Genomic DNA, 18,363 nt, shown 5'->3' with positions numbered 1-18,363 from the left:
TTCGTAGAATTCTTTTGTACTTCTTCACTGCAAAGAACTTGTATTTCCGTCTTGTATTGCACTGTAGGTCGATCAGTTCCATCTGTAAATTATTCGGAGCATCTTCAACTGACGGGAACGGTCAGGAAACAGGCGAATGACAGGAGACAAACTCGTAACATCTGCAAATCGTGCTTGGAATTGTTCCTTAATTTTTACAATTATTGACACTTATTCTTGAAATCTAGCACTTTCATGGACCAGTCCAAGAGTCGGGAAATGTGCAGTACTTTCTGTCCCAAAGCGCAAGCTTCCTTTCAAAGGCATTTACTTTTTCCAACATGCCAGAAATTAAATTTTCACCTTGCAAACTGACGTTCAGGCTGTTCATGTGAGACGTAATGTCCGCGAGAAATGCAAGGTCTGATATCCAACAAGAGTCTTCCAACATAGGTTCACTTTTTCCCTTCTCATGTAAGAATGTTACTATGACCAAACGTAAATAAAAGAAATATTTTCAGCATTTTACCTCGACTGAGCCAGCGTACTTCGGTATAGTAAGGTATGTTGTCGTACTCCGCTCCTAATTCCTCCAACAACCACCGAAACTGGCGATGCATAAGCCCTTGTGTCTTTATATAGTTCACAGTACGCACAATAATTTGCATGACGTTTGCTAACGTTACTGATTTTGCACAAAGCGCCTCTCGATGCAGAATGCAGTGAATTCCATACAACGCCTCGTCTGTGCGCCCTAGCTTTTTGCGCATCCGTGCTATGAGTCCTCTCTGATGCCCTTGCATTGATGGTGCTCCATCTGTGGTCACTGAGACTAACCGATTCCAGTCCATACCGACACCATCAATCGCTTACACGACAGCTTGGAGTAAGTCCGCACCTGTAGTAGTCCCTTTCAAAGGTACTAAGTCCAAAACGTCCTCTGTTACACGAAGTGCATTATCGACGCCTCGTATGTGTATCACAACCTGGGCTGTATCTGTAAGATCTGTTCCTTTATCGAGCGCAACAGAGAAAGCAACAAAGTCTTTAGCCTTATTTATTAGCTGCCTGTGCACATCGCCGGCCATAGCACTGATGCGTCTTTTCACTGTTTGTTTGGATAGACTGATTTCTTGAAACCTGCTAAAGTTCGTGGGACACACAAGTTCTGCAGCATCAATCAGACACCCTTTCACAAACTCCCCTTCGGAAAAGGGTTTCCCGGGTTGTGCAATTCTTAATGCGATTTTGAAACATGCTCGCAGTGAGGATTTAGTGTGGTTGTCATTCTGGAAACTTGAAAACAGTACATTGTACAGCGTACAGTGAAATAGACATAAATGTAACACAAGAAAATAAGAGTTCAAGAAGTATCAGTTACTTTGACGTACAGTAAAATCGAGTTGATGTGTCTCATCCATTTTCTTACGGACATTTAATTTTGTTTGCCATTCTTCACTACACTCGTTGAGTACACTACACTCGTCTTTGTGATATTTATTGTAGTGTCTTTCAATTGAAAACTTACGCTGGCCGCCTATTATTCGGCGCCACAGCAAACACTGTGAATTTTCGCCAACAGCTGCAAAAACGAATTGCAGTTCCCAGTCATTTTTAAACGACTGAGAACATATATCTCTCGCCCTTTGCTTTTTCACAGTATCTGCCATTTCTCAGTACATCTCTGTTAAGATTACGGTCACCAGGGATAAACAAGACTGAATCTGTTGCGCTCTTGCTTGTACCACATAAACAGGGAAGTGGAGCCGCCGCACTTCATTTAGGACGCATGTCTAATAACAGATGTCGCTGTCGCACACGTACGCACATGTGCAGCACTTCTGCACGTCTGCACACTGTGCAGCGTTTCATCTACATCTACATTTATACTCCGCAAGCCACCCAACGTTGTGTGGCGGAGAGCACTTTTGCGTGCCACTGTCATTACCTCCCTTTCCTGTTCCAGTCGCGTATGGTTCACGGGAAGAACGACTGCCGGAAAGCCTCCGTGCGCGCTCGAATCTCTCTAATTTTACATTCTTGATCTCCTAGGGAGGTATAAGTAGGGGGAAGCAATATATTCGATACCTCATCAAGAAACGCACCCTCTCGAAACCTGGCGAGCAAGCTACACCGCGATGCAGAGCGCCTCTCTTGCAGAGTCTGCCACTTGAGTTTGCTAAACATCTCCGTAACGCTATCACGGTTACCAAATAACCCTCTGACAAAACGCGCCGCTCTTCTTTGGATCTTCTCTATCTCCTCCGTAAACCCGATCTGGTACGGATCCCACACTGATGAGCATTGCTCAAGTATAGGTCGAACGAGTGTTTCGTAAGCCACCTCCTTTGTTGATGGACTACATTTTCTATGGACTCTCCCAATGAATCTGAACCTGGTACCCGCCTTACCAACAATTAATTTTATATGATCATTCCACTTCAAATCGTTCCGCACGCATACTCCCAGATATTTTACAGAAGTAACTGCTACCAGTGTTTGTTACGGTATCATATAATCATACAATAAAGGATCTTTCTTTCTATGTATTCGCAATACATTACATTTGTCTATGTTGAGGGTCAGTTGCCACTCCCTGCACCAAGTGCCTATCCGCTGCAGATCTTCCTGCGTTTCCGACACTATCTACTAGGTCATTTATACACTCCTGGAAATTGAAATAAGAACACCGTGAATTCATTGTCCCAGGAAGGGGAAACTTTATTGACACATTCCTGGGGTCAGATACATCACATGATCACACTGACAGAACCACAGGCACATAGACACAGGCAACAGAGCATGCACAATGTCGGCACTAGTACAGTGTATATCCACCTTTCGCAGCAATGCAGGCTGCTATTCTCCCATGGAGACGATCGTAGAGATGCTGGATGTAGTCCTGTGGAACGGCTTGCCATGCCATTTCCACCTGGCGCCTCAGTTGGACCAGCGTTCGTGCTGGACGTGCAGACCGCGTGAGACGACGCTTCATCCAGTCCCAAACATGCTCAATGGGGGACAGATCCGGAGATCTTGCTGGCCAGGGTAGTTGACTTACACCTTCTAGAGCACGTTGGGTGGCACGGGATACATGTGGACGTGCATTGTCCTGTTGGAACAGCAAGTTCCCTTGCCGGTCTAGGAATGGTAGAACGATGGGTTCGATGACGGTTTGGATGTACCGTGCACTATTCAGTGTCCCCTCGACGATCACCAGTGGTGTACGGCCAGTGTAGGAGATCGCTCCCCACACCATGATGCCGGGTGTTGGCCCTGTGTGCCTCGGTCGTATGCAGTCCTGATTGTGGCGCTCACCTGCACGGCGCCAAACACGCATACGACCATCATTGGCACCAAGGCAGAAGCGACTCTCATCGCTGAAGACGACACGTCTCCATTCGTCCCTCCATTCACGCCTGTCGCGACACCACTGGAGGCGAGCTGCACGATGTTGGGGCGTGAGCGGAAGACGGCCTAACGGTGTGCGGGACCGTAGCCCAGTTTCATGGAGACGGTTGCGAATGGTCCTCGCCGATACCCCAGGAGCAACAGTGTCCCTAATTTGCTGGGAAGTGGCGGTGCGGTCCCCTACGGCACTGCGTAGGATCGTACGGTCTTGGCGTGCATCAGTGCGTCGCTGCGGTCCGGTCCCAGGTCGACGGGCACGTGCACCTTCCGCCGACCACTGGCGACAACATCGATGTACTGTGGAGACCTCACGCCCCACGTGTTGAGCAATTCGGCGGTACGTCCACCCGGCCTCCCGCATGCCCACTATACGCCCTCGCTCAAAGTCCGTCAACTGCACATACGGTTCACGTCCACGCTGTCGCGGCATGCTACCAGTGTTAAAGACTGCGATGGAGCTCCGTATGCCACGGCAAACTGGCTGACACTGACGGCGGCGGTGCACAAATGCTGCGCAGCTAGCGCCATTCGACGGCCAACACCGCGGTTCCTGGTGTGTCCGCTGTGCCGTGCGTGTGATCATTGCTTGTACAGCCCTCTCGCAGTGTCCGGAGCAAGTATGGTGGGTCTGACACACCGGTGTCAATGTGTTCTTTTTTCCATTTCCAGGAGTGTATATATATCTTGTGAAAAGCAATTGCCCCATAACACTCCCCTGTGGCACGCGAGAGGTTACTTTAACGTCTGTAGACGTCTCTCCATTGATAACAACATGCTGTGTTCTGTTTGCTAAAAACTCTTCAATCCAGCCACACAGCTGGTCTGATATTCCGTAGGCTCTTACTTTGTTTACCAGGCGACAGTGCGGAACTGTATCTAACGCCTTCCGGAAGTCAAGGAAAACAGTATCTACCTGGGAGCCTGTATCTAATATTTTCTGGGTCTCAAGAACAAATAAAGCGAGTTGGGTCTCACACGATCGCTGTTTCCGGAATCCATGTTGATTCCTACAGAGTAGATTTTGGGTTTCCAAAAACGACATGATACTCGAGCAAAAAACATGTTCTAAAATTCTACAACAGATCGACATCAGAGATATAGGTCTATAGTTTTGCGTATCTGCTCGACGACCCTTATTGAAGACTGGGACTATCTGTGCTCTTTTCCAATCATTTGGATCCTTCCGTTCCTCTAGAGACTTGCGGTACACGGCTGTCAGAAGGGGGGCAAGTTCTTTCGCGTACTCTGTGTAGAAACGAATTGGTATACCGTTAGGTCCAGTGGACTTTCCTCTGTTGAGTGATTCCAGTTTCTTTTCTATTCCTTGGACACTTATTTCGATGTCAGCCATTTTTTCGTTTGTGCGAGGATTTAGAGAAGGAACTGCAGTGCGGTCTTCCTCTGTGAAACAGCTTTGGAAAAAGGTGTTTAGTATTTCAGCTTTACGCGCGTCATCCTCTGTTTCAATGCCATTATCATCCCGGAGTGTCTGGATACGCTGTTTCGAGTCACTTACTGATTTAACGTAAGACCAGAACTTTCTAGGATTTTCTGTCAAGTCGGTACATAGAATTTTACTTTCGAATTCACTGAACGCTTCACGCATAGCCCTCCTTACGCTAACTTTGACATCGTTTAGGTTCTGTTTGTCTGAGAGGTTTTGGCTACGTTTAAACTTGGAGTGAAGCTCTCTTTGCTTTCGCAGTAGTTTCCTAACTTTGTTGTTGAACGACGGTGGGTTTTTCCCGACCCACACAGTTTTACTCGGCACGTACCTGTCTAAAACGCATTTTACAATTGCCTTAAACTTTTTCCATAAACACTCAACATTGTCAGCGTCGGAACAGAAATTTTCGTTTTGATCTGTTAGGTAGTCTGAAATCTGCCTTCTATTACTCTTGCTGAACAGATAAACCTTCCTCCCTTTTTTTATATTCCTATTAACTTCCATATTCAGGGATGCTGCAACGGCCTTATGATCACTGATTCCCTGTTCTGCACATACAGAGTCGAAAAGTTCGGGTCTGTTTGTTATCAGTAGGTCCAAGATGTTATCTCCACGAGTCGGTTCTCTGTTTAATTGCTCGAGGTAATTTTCGGATAGTGCACTCAGTATAATGTCACTCGATGCTCTGTCCCTGCCACCCGTCCTAAACATCTGAGTGTCCCAGTCTATATCTGGTAAATTGAAATCTCCACCTGAGACTATAACATGCTGAGAAAATTTATGTGAAATGTATTTCAAATTTTCTCTCAGTTGTTCTGCCACTAATGCCGCTGAGTCGGGAGGTCGGTAAAAGGAGCCAATTATTAACCTAGCTCGGTTGTTGAGTGTAACCTCCACCCATAATAGTTCACAGGAAATATCCACTTCTACTTCACTACAGGATAAACTACTACTAACAGCGACAAACACGCCACCACCGGTTGCATGCACTCTCTCCTTTCTAAACACCGTATGTGCGTTTGTAAAAATTTCGACAGAATTTATCTCTGGCTTCAGCCAGCTTTCTGTACCTATAACGATTTCAGCTTCGGTGCTTTCTATCAGCGCTTGAAGTTCCGGTACTTTACCAATGCAGCTTCGACAGTTTACAATTACAATACCGATTGCTGCTTGGTCCCCGCATGTCCTGACTTTGCCCCGCACCCGTTGAGGCTGTTGCCCTTTCTGTACTTGCCCAAGGCCATCTAACCTAAAAAACCGCACAGCCCACGCCACACAACCCCTGCTACCCGTGTAGCCGCTTGTTGCGTGTAGTGGACTCCTGACCTATCCATCGGAACCCGAAACCCCACCACCCTATGGCGCAAGTCGAGGAATCTGCAGCCCACACGGTCGCAGAACCGTCTCAGCCTCTGATTCAGACCCTCCACTCGGCTCTGTACCAAAGGTCCGCAGTCAGTCCTGTCGACGATGCTACAGATGGTGAGCTCTGCTTTCATCCCGCTAGCGAGACTGGCAGTCTTCACCAAATCAGATAGCCGCCGGAAGCCAGAGAGGATTTCCTCTGATCCATAGCGACACACATCATTGGTGCCGACATGAGCGACCACCTGCAGATGGGTGCACCCTGTACCCTTCATGGCATCTGGAAGGACCCTTTCCACATCTGGAATGACTCACCCCGGTATGCACACGGAGTGCACATTGGTTTTCTTCCCCTCTCTTGCTGCCATATCCCTAAGGGGCCCCATTACGCGCCTGACGTTGGAGCTCCCAACTACCAGTAAGCCCACCCTCTGCGACTGCCCGGATCTTGCAGACTGAGGGGCAACCTCTGGAACAGGACAAGCAGCCATCTCTGGCTGAAGATCAGTATCAGCCTGAGACAGAGCCCGAAACCGGTTCGTCGGACAAACTGGAGAGGCCTTCCGTTCAGCCCTCTGGAATGTCTTTCGCCCCCCTGCCACACCTCGAGACGACCTCCAACTCTACCACAGGTGAGGGATCAGCCTCAATGTGGGCAGTATACTGGACAGCCACAGTCTTAGTCCGATCGGGGGATGCGTGGGGACGAGCGAGGGATCAGCCTCAATGTGGGCAGTATACCGGGCAGCCACAGTCTTAGTCCGATCGGGGGATGCGTGGGGACGAGCGAGGGATCAGCCTCAATGTGGGCAGTATACCGGACAGCCACAGTCTTAGTCCGATCGGGGGATGCGTGGGGACGAGCGAGGGATCAGCCTCAATGTGGGCAGTATACCGGGCAGCCACAGTCTTAGTCCGATCGGGGGATGCGTGGGGTCGAGCGAGGGATCAGCCTCAATGTGGGCAGTATACCGGACAGCCACAGTCTTAGTCCGATCGGGGGATGCGTGGGGACGAGCGAGGGATCAGCCTCAATGTGGGCAGTATACCGGACAGCCACAGTCTTAGTCCGATCGGGGGATGCGTGGGGACGAGCGAGGGATCAGCCTCAATGTGGGCAGTATACCGGGCAGCCACAGTCTTAGTCCGATCGGGGGATGCGTGGGGACGAGCGAGGGATCAGCCTCAATGTGGGCAGTATACCGGACAGCCACAGTCTTAGTCCGATCGGGGGATGCGTGGGACGAGCGTTTTGCCGGCCCTGCTCTAAACAGTGCTATGGTTGCATATGATATCGGCGACAGTGCGTTACGTTTGCTGGTGCGATGTACCTTGCAGACACACAATCATCTCCATGCTGACCTCTGCCTCGTTTGCGACCTCTGTATTGTAAAGATAAGGTTGACACTTCCGTCAAAGAATAATAAGGGTACGGTGTGAGATGGTATGAGCCGACTAGCACGTGTCTATATTTGGTGCGGTAATACTAAAGAAAAATTAGGTAATTTTTCTCACAGATATGTAGAATATTAAGGAAGTCTTAAAACATGAAGTGCTTCTCCAGGCCTCTACAACTGTGGCATGAACTCCTCCCAGCTTCAATACTGCCGCACGAAAAGTTGATTCCTGATTATGTAAAAACATGAGGAGGACTCCATAACAAGGAACTTGATTTGATTTCTAAAATTCAGCACGTTTAGGCGTTCTGGCAGAACCTGATGGGGACATACCGTCTGGACTAAAAAAAACTGGTTTTCGGATAAATCTTTTTTTTTTCGCCAGCTTAACGTGACCACTAAACCGCTCAAAATAACCGGTTTCCGAAATAATCTATTATTGGTTTTTTGATTCCTATTGTTTTCTGTAATAAAATCAGAAACTGAAAAAAAGCAAGGAATAATTTACCTCCCTCAGTTTAAAGACATGTAGAATCAAAATATTAAATTAAATGGACAAATAAAAGATAAATTACTCCCTCAACCATTCCCTGCTTTTCTCGAAAAGTTTCAAGTCGTTTACCAATACAAAAAAAATCACCATTATTCCGCAGTTGATTCAGAATATTGTAATTGGGGATCATACCACTATTTGAACATAACAACTAAACATTACTAAAGAGTTAAAACTAAGGTTGAAAAATTCTTTTGTCGTGTTAATTGGTCCTTTCTCAAGCACATAAAGGCTCACTATGTACCCACAGGCAACGGAACAGCTGCTCTCTATTTTTATCGAAAACGGTGAATGAATTGTTAAGTTTCTAGTTTTCTCCTCATAAGATGCCGCAAGTTTGGTTTGGTTGATCCCGTTTTTAATTTTTTTACAGTAAACGCAGTCGTGTACTTCACTGATACCGTGCTTTGTAAAATAGTTCCAGGCTAGGAGTGGTGCTATTCTGTAAAATAGCTGATGTCCGACGACGGAGGTGAGAAACCAACGCGTAAACCGAGAGGGGAGGAGTCTTGCACTCTGCATGAACACGCGTACCCTCTGACAGAACACGCCACCTGGGCGTACATTATTGTCTCAGCAACATTGCACCAAATCCGATGTCATATGTTCAAAAATGTTCAACTGTGTGAATTCCTAAGGGACCAAACTGCTTAGGTCATCAGTCCCTACATTTACACACTGCTGAAACTACCTTATGCTAAGAACAACACGCACGCCCACGCCCGAGGGAGGACTCGATCCTCCGGCGGGAGGGGCCGTGCAGTCCGTGACATGGCACCCTAAACCGCGCGGCCACTCCGCGCGGCGCCATGTGTTCGTCGCTCGTTTCTGTCGCCTTGTAATTAAAGTAGCGCTGATCGCTTTTCCCATCTTCTATTATAACAAAATACTCCAAATCAGTAGAAATTTTACGAATGAAAATTACTGTTTTTTTAAAAGAATGTTTATTTAGAAACCAAAAACTTTTGGCAGTTTACGGAAAGAAAAAAGGAATAAAAGTGGATAGTGTTAATACTTTCATCCTTCTTTACCTCCTCTGCATTACTGCAGATGCCGTGTCACTGAGCACATTCGTACTGTGCATGCAGTACACGTGAGGTGCCTAGTTGTTTCCACTGCCCTGTGTGGAATACATAAGTTCTTGTACACTTCACTAACCTGCTGTCTTCATGATGATGATGTCCCCAGCGCAGAAAACAGTACGCAGGTCGTGGATTGTTTTTCTTGGGGCTGAAATTAACTTCGCAATGAACTGCTGCTACGAATAAACTATAACTCATTTGGGATGCCACTCGCGTTTTTATTGATACAGACACGAGAAACTATTCTTGATCACAACGTATTGAACATATCTTTCCACAGTCATTATATCTGGCTAAAATAAAATGAAATACATCCTGCCACAGACAGCATGTCTGTCTACCGGAACCGTCAGAACTGGAGAATATAATTACATGAATCAAATACTACTATTACAAACAACATGTCTGTATCTAGCGACGGTCGGAACTGTAGTAAATAAAACTGCATGAAACAAATACTGCTATAACAAACAACATGTCTGTCTACTGGAACGATCAGAACTGGAGAGCCGGACTGCCCGAGACACTTCGCGCGCCAAGCCAGCAAGGCGTGACCCGAACTCCACCGAAGTGCATCGGCAGTAATATCGTCAGTCTTTTGTTTTAGTAATACTTTGATTTTAATAATGTTGAAATGACTGATAGATAGCTGGCTGTTGAGAGGTGTTTATTTAAAAAAATTAAGTAATTTGGATGACAGGTTTAATTAATAATAATTGAAGTTTCACGTTTTGGCGCCCTACCGCCGAACACAGCAGCCAATCACAGAGCAGCAGCATCATGCAGGCGGTCTTTCTCGCGGAAATGGTACCGAATCTAACATCTGTCACCGGTACCTCATCCCACATTGCGTCATCTCTATGCTTCTTGCATCTCCACTGCCCTGGGAATAGCTTCCTGGAGCCTAATATGATGGCTGAATAAGCCAGAAATATTACAGGTGCTGCGGTGGCTAAGTGATAGATCGGTTTTTTAACCGGTTATTAGTGAAAAATAAGAAACGCCTGTTATAATCGAGGCCAAAGAATATCAAAAAACACCGGTTATTCAGAACGAACATTCCGGTATAGAATTTAAGCAGGTCAGCACCTGGCCGCCGCAGCAGTCGGCTTACAAAGGCGGCTCCGGTAGCCGCGGTATCGCAGATCTGGCGGATGCGCGCCATTAATTCCGGCCCCGCCGTTGCCGCGCCAGCAATGCTGGAGCACCGGAATCAATTCCTGCGGCGCGCGAGTAATAAACGGGCGGCGGAAGTGCGAACGCCGCCGTCTCGCGATCTGCCTGCGGCCGTCGAAGTCTGTCCTCTCCTCCACCTCCTCCTCTGTTCTGCTCTCTAGTGCGCTCCCGCCAGCCCGAAAAAAAGCGCGACAGTGCAAAAGTCCCCGCACTATTCAGCGACACCGCTCCGCATGTATACATATTTAAATCAGCGCTTGTCCGCTGTTCTGCGGAACTGTGTGTCCGCGAGTCTTTGAATTACCGTTGTAATTTTTCCTCCTATCTATGTAATTATGTAGTTATCAATTGGTTCGAGCAATCAGTCATTCATAATAGGAAACACAGTCATAGCTCAGTCACTCAAAATGATTCAGAAATTTTACTTGTTAGAATGAAATCAGGCGATGACTCTTCTTCTCTGCAGGCTCGTGCTTTGCGGCAGTCTGCTAATCTGTACAAATAAAATGCCTCGTATTTTTGGGAGCGTTGTATAATCAGTCGGGAAACCTCCGATCAAGCGGATATTTGGCTTTGATGAAGTTCAACCTTCCGAAGAAGTAATGGAGATCTTGGATTATTAAATGCAGGTTCGTATCCAGTCTTTCGGAAGATCCCTTCTGATTAACAACTACGCAATATATCGGTGAATATCATTAATTCTCAAATGTCAAATACACACCTTTTGTATGAAGGATCAATATATATATATATATATATATATATATATATTTCCCTTTTTATCGTACAATTTCGTATCAGTTATCTTTTGTCATAAATAGCAATATTCAGATTACAATTCTTCAAACAAAGCTCAGGCTAATCGGCACGAAGACAATCTCGGAAGCTTTTTTCTTCTAACAACCACCACAGAGAGTACTACAAAGAATAATTATGCGCTCATGGCATAGCTATTGTATGAAACTACTTTTCGCATGGATTCTGCGAGTATGAAGATAGAAAATTAGTAAACGTCATTCAAGAGTAGAATTGTATCAGGATAATTCATCGAATATAAAGAGATGTTACACCGACTATGTTCCACTATTATCTAACAACTGTTGATGAGTACCAATGTGGCACTTACTAGTAGGGCGTTATTCATATGTACACTCTTAAGACAAACTATGCACCACGGAGGAATTACACGAACGGGACGGTAATCGTGTAAGGTGTCAGGCAAATTCAACACCTTCCATGAAAACCCTGACATGATAGAAAATGCGGCAGTATGTCACATAGCTCCGAATAAATCCTGACATTAAATTAACCAAAGTAATACGATCAACGAGTGAGGAAAGGGAACACCGCAGACTAACACAAGAACGCCTAAATGCGTGTCATACCTTCCCAGCGTGAGACGCAGTTCCCAGGGGAGAAACGAGAACAGAACCCGAGAACAGAATCGTGTAAGCTAGAAGGCCTTACGATAAAGGACACCCACATTGCCGGCCAACCCCCAAGAGCAGCCCCCAGCGCATGTTAAAAGATATAGCCCTCCAGAAGAACAGTATAGATCTTAGGATAACACTAAAAGGGCCACACCAGCTGCAAGTTTTAGCGTGAGATTATACGCGTCTCTGTTACGTTGCAAACATTAAAAACATTGCCCCACCACGAAAAGTATAACGTTTCTCATTGGATAGACAGAATTTTTGTAGGCGGAGTTTAAGGTTAACATTGAGACCCTGATTGGTCAGTTGAAAACACAGCCAGACACATTTTTCTTAAACACACTTCAGTAAATTGTAGTAAAGAGAAGTTAGAGAGCTGCTTCCGAGACGGCGAGGTGTGTGGAGCTGCGCCGCCCGCCGCTCCCTGACGCTGAGTAACCAACGACAAGGTAATGAACGCACGCGATGCCGCATAAGAACGCATAAGGCTTCACTCAGAACTGCAGAAGTCTGATCTGTTACACCCCCTTTTTACGTAATACTAGTGTAGATCGTCAATTAAACTTCGTGGTATTCACATTTGCTACTAGAAGTTAAAATCTGAAACGCGATGATTTTTCTGTTATATAATTATTGAGAAGCCACACCAGCCACTTTAATTTACCACAAGTTAAATAAGTAATTAAAGATAATTGAGGGTCACTGTAGACCATTTTGATAGTTTTCTCTTTTATGAAACTTAACTTAAACCTAGATTATAGATGTGATATGGCATAGGTCATCCTTCGATCCATTATAGAACTTGGAAACCCATTCAGGGAATATTCGTTCACATTTTTGTTGAACGCAGTTGGTTTTAATCATCCTGTATTAAAATATTTCCTTTTATCAATAGTGCAATTTATAAACAATGTTTTGTGAGTAGAAGAAAAATTCCAATGGTAAACTTAACTGCTTTTTCGACGTTATTTTGCCAGCTAACTAAAAATAGGAAAGGCTTGAACCCCTTCCACTAAATTTACTTAGTATTATGATACTTTTACAGGGAGTGCAGTGGTGCTGACGCTGAAATCATTAAGTATTTGATTATATTCGCTAGTCTCACTGAACTCTTCTGAACTCTACATGTCACGTGTGGTCTGGCGTCTCCTTACCAGCAACAGGTCCCAGGTTCAAACTAGTCAATTCCCTAAAAAACACGCTCAGAGCGTCGCTGCGCGAAAGTGGTAGGGAGACACGACTTAGAACAGACAGACACCACGCAGAATGTTAGAATTGGTAGATCTGATGTACATACAACGACAAACAAATGTCAGTTTCAGAAAAATTGTATCATTTATTAAAGAGAAAGCGCTTCACAAATTGAGCCAGTCAATAACGCGTTGGTCCACCTCTAGCCGTTATGCAAGTAGTTATTGGGCTTGGCATTGATTGATTGAGTGGTTGCCTGTCGTCTTGAGAGATATCGTGCCAAATTCCGTCAAACTGCCGCGTCAGACGGTCAAAATCCTGAGCTGGCTGGGGGACCTGCCCATAATGCTCCAAGCGTTCTGAGCCGTCAGGTTTGTATCCCACCGGCGTTCGGGAAGTCTCCAGACATGTCTTTGCTGGTATAAAGTCAAGGCTCCTTTGGAAAAAAATAAATTCTGTTTACTACTACTACTACTACTACTACTATTACTACTAGGCTACTTACCGTTTAGCTCTACAGGACCTTTATACTGAAATGTTTGCCACACCACCTTGTATTGTCTTTCTATGTGTGTAACTGTATGTTCACTGTTGTGGGTAAATACATACAGCGTACACAGGGCGATGTGTGAAAGTGATAGCGATTACACGCTTGCGCTGTTGTAGAAATCTGCTCCAGATGCTGCAGATACCGTGTTGAGTGGAAAGTGGTAACCAAAGTACGGAGAAATATTCTTTGGGGCTCTGTTGCATAGCAATCAGATTGCTTTCAGTTCTGAGAAATGTCCAGGTACTATTGTGGATTTGAATGATCCATGAAGTGACTTCTTTTCCGAAGAAAACATCGAACTATTTCACTAGAACTGAACTCTCCCGTCGGAACTGTTCTCAAGCTGGTATTTATTATTAAATCACAATAGAAGTATGCGCTGGGTGTAGAATATCACGTACCTTCTTGAAATGAACAGTATTTTATTGTTCTGTTAACTGATTTCCTTCCATATACACATATATTTTACAATGTGAATCAAAAACTCGCAATGGCGTCGGTTTTTACATCACAAGAATGGCTCTCCTCTTGTAAAATTACTCTTAAGAAGAACAAAAGCTCTATATCCTAAGAATAATTATGTCAGCGCTGACCGCCACAGAGTAATAAACAATAGCTTTGTCTCTCTCTCTCTCGCACTGTCACAGCAAGTTACGCTGCATGGTACATCATACTGCTCATCGGGGCTCAGTTCGAAGCGGGACTCATCGTCGAAGACAATTCTTCTCCAGTTAATGAGATTCCAGGTCGAAGACGTGTTTGGAGGCGGCCTGGACGGCGGTGAGATGCCAACGTGACTTGTCACCCGCCATACAGCCTCACGAGCAGGGAGTGATGGTCTGGGATGTCATTTCTCTTCGTAGCACGACCCCTTTGGCTTTCATCCACGGCACCCTTACAACATATCGGTACGTCGACGATTTCTGCGCCGAGTTTTTTTGCCTGGGCTTAAATTTCAAAAAAATATTCAAATGTGTGTGAAATCTTATGGGACTCAAGTGCTAAGATCATCAGTCCCTAAGCTTACACACTACTTCACCTAAATTATCCTAAGGGCAAACACACACACACACACACACACACACACACACACACACACACACACACACACACACACACACACCCATGCCCGAGGGAGTAGTCGAACCTCCGCCGGGACCAGCCGCACAGTCCATGACTGCAGCGCCTGAGACCGCTCGGCTAATCCCGCGCGGCCGCTTAAATTTCAGCAAGAAAATTCCGACGAGAATTTCTGCTGTTCGTCTTCGTGCTTGCCAAACTCTACGTTGGCCAGCCAGGTCGCCGGACCTATCCCCAGCTGAGAATGTTTAGAGCAATGTGGGCAGGGTCGTGAAACCAGCTCGCTATTTTGACGATATAACGCGCCAGTTGCACGGGATTTGGCACGATATGTCTCAGGAGGACATCCAAGAGGTTTATCACTGAATGCAAAGTCGAATAACTGCTTGCATCAGGGCCAGGGTTGGACCATCGCTAATTTATGAAACTTTTTCTGTTGGAAAAATTTCCAGTTTTTCTGTAATAGTAATCATTTGTTTGCTTTCACGTGTACAACACATACAGATTTCTGTCCCATTCGGATAACTCCTTCGAGGTGAGTCGTTATTTTGTGTCACAGTGTACCTCTGCTGTCGCAGAAGACGACTGCCCGAAAATTACAAGACATAATGTTCGGACACTGGAAAGTGCTAATTTCTCTAGAGTTATTTGTATCTGAGGAAGAATGGGCAGCAGACAAACCTGTCCCAGGGCGCCTAGCTGTAGACTCCCCCTTCAGAGAGAACAATTGTGAACGCAAGCAGCCACGGTCAGTTGGATGTAGTAAGATTGTGATTCGTAGGTCGTGTACGTTAAACGGCAAACATTTTGATTGTGTGAATTTTTACGTAATTGCGAATAATAGGTGTTTCGCCGACACCTGTCGCCATTGCTTGTAATCTGAAAGGATGTGAACCGTTACGCAGTACTTTCCAATACCTGGTCCTCCACTATCGTATGTTTTACATTTCCATCCGCGGACACAAAAAAAAAAAACAAGTAAAAACCAAAATACGCGTTTTGGGTAAGAAATAAGCGAGTTAGGGGAAAACTCGGTTTTCAAGTTCTTCGCAATTTCACCTTCAATATACTCCCCTCAACGATCCTTACACCGCTTCTTGCGAATTTTCCACTGCTCAAAGCACTGTGCGAAGTTGTCTTCTGAAAGCATATTTGCGGCAGTCGTCTCTTGTGCTTTCGAGGTTTCACCTGTCTGAAATCCGTTTGCTTTCACCGCAGATTTCTTTGTCAGGGACAGGAAAGAGTTGTACAGAGCAAGATCTGGTGAGTGGGGTGGATGTTCCAGCTGAGGGATTGTGGCTTGGCGCTGGGGTTTATAGATCTGACGCATCAGGTTACTGACTTCAGGACTGTCAGGTATCGCTAACAATTTGCTGGGGAACAGGATTGAAAATGTAGATGGATTATGGCAAGCATCAATAAACATATGGAAATGTGCCCTCCAAAATCGTGGAAGGGGAAACTTTCAAATATTAAATAAAATGAGGGTTACATTGACTCTGATTTATTGCAACAAAAACGATTTTTATGGAAACCAGTGGCAATGTTAGAATGGTAAAATCATAGACAAATTAGGGACAACCTGCGGCAATATTAAATCCTTGATATATGTGACAAAGGAGTTGAGGAAGGAATACATGTATGGGCGAAGTTGAAAGCAGACTATTTATTACTGTAAAAATAGAAGTCTTCAGAATGCAGCTTGAAGTAATCGGCTTACAAAAAGGTGAACGATTTCCCTACAACTAGTCTCGAGGTGGCGACACGATCTCACCATATTGCAAGTGGTCGTTGAAGTGGCTGCAGAATCTATCATTGGTGGAACCAACGACTTAGCCGGCCGGGATGGCCGAGCGATTCTAGGCGCTACAGTCTGGAACCGCGCGACCGCTACGGCCGCAGGTTCCAATCCTAATCAATGCATGTAATGCCTGTTGGTCGGGTTTCATGCACAGTTCATTGGTAGTATTCAGTGAACTGTGGATGAAGCCCGACCAACAGGCGTTACATGCACTGATCAAAAATGATAGTGCATTGAGAATGGCTGGTTTTTAGCTGAAATCTCGATCTGCCAATAAAGGAAGACTGATAGCTGAAATCTATTATTTGCAAAGCAATAGAACAGTCGCCGAGTGCAACAGCCTTCTGACTGGAAGCTAACCTGATAACTTTTTTTTCTCTCTCTCTTTTCATTCGTGTATGGCCTCTTTCTGACAGTATTGCACTTGTTTTTGAATTCATTTTCACAGTCTGTTGCGTGTGGCCAGTGTTAGCAAAGCAATTGCTATTCGCTGTCGGTCCGCTCCGGAGTGGCACTTTGCCCAGCAGAAAATATTCGGTTCACTCAATCGCGTAGGCATATTGTATCAATATTTAACAGTGGAAAGGAAAACAAAAGCACAGGGCGGTCGAGTAGCACAACTGCCAGCAGGTATGTGGGTGCAGCCGTACATACGTGACGTCGCAGTCATTGCGCCAGCTTTTGTTTCCCGACAGCAGTGCGGACGCGTGGAGTGCCGCCGCTGCTGCTATCTGTGGACGCGTCCCCCCCACCCCCACCCCCACTCCCCTGCCCGCGGTATCCCCCTGCCACCCGACACGGGTTCGATATCGATATCTGTGTCTGCCTGCCCGCCGTGTACACAGTTGTTCCCGATAGCGAAAGCCTATATAGCGGCGAGGCCCAAGTTTGTTTTGGAGGCGGGTGGGCGCCCGAGCTACGTAAGGCTGCCTATCGGGAATCGACCGGGGGCTTCGGGACATCAAAGGAGGCCGCCCTTGTTGCGGCCGTGTATAGCGAGACGCGGTGGGCCGCATTCCGCGTCGCATTGTCCGCGGGCGAGTGCGTAGGGGTGACATTATTCCTCCGTTCTGCTGTGCTCCCGAGTTCTGTTCGGGGCACATCGGGAGTGGTGAGGTGCGGGTAGCGTCGGCTGGCCGAGTAGGCGACTCGAGCGTCTGATACTGCACGTATCCCCTCGGTGTGCCTACTCGCCTCGCTAGCCCAGACCACTTAACCGTCTAATATAGCGACGTGTGGCTTCCAACAATCACTGAGTTCCAAATCCCACCGCACGAACACTAAGAGGGCTAACACCAAGTAACTGGGTCTTCTGCTCTGCTATCCTTTGGCTGAGGAGGAGAACGCGATAAGTGTCATAGCCCTATTTCCCAGAAACGTCGCTCAGTGGAAGAGGAGTCAAAATAAACTCGACTGTTTCTGAAGAAAAAAAAGACTGTGAAAGTTTTCGACGTAGTTGAGATGTTTTACAGGAATCGATAAGATCACCCCAACTGGTGGCACAGTGGCTACTGCTGCAGCCTCCCACTTCTGCATCCTGTGTTCGAAACCCGATTATTGTTTGTATTTATTTCATTTTTTTTATTTATCTACTCATGGCCGCCGGCCGTTGTGGCAGAGCGGTTCTAGGCACTTCAGTCTGGAACCGCGCTGCTGCTGCAGTCGCACGTTCGAATCCTGCGTTGGGCATGGATGTGTGTGATGTCCTTACGTTATTTAGGTTTAAGTAGCTCTAAGTCTAGGGGACTAATGACCACAGATCTTAACTCCCATAGTGCTTACAAGGGAACCTCCCCATCGCACCCCCCTCAGATTTAGTTATAAGTTGGCACTTTTCACTCGAGAGAGGACCTGAACCAAGTACCTCTCGTTTCGCAGCTGCTGACGCTAACCACGGG

Source organism: Schistocerca nitens, chromosome 9 (assembly GCF_023898315.1).
Source record: "Schistocerca nitens isolate TAMUIC-IGC-003100 chromosome 9, iqSchNite1.1, whole genome shotgun sequence".
Lineage (NCBI taxonomy): Eukaryota > Metazoa > Arthropoda > Insecta > Orthoptera > Acrididae > Schistocerca > Schistocerca nitens.
This window is presented reverse-complemented; position numbering follows the sequence as displayed.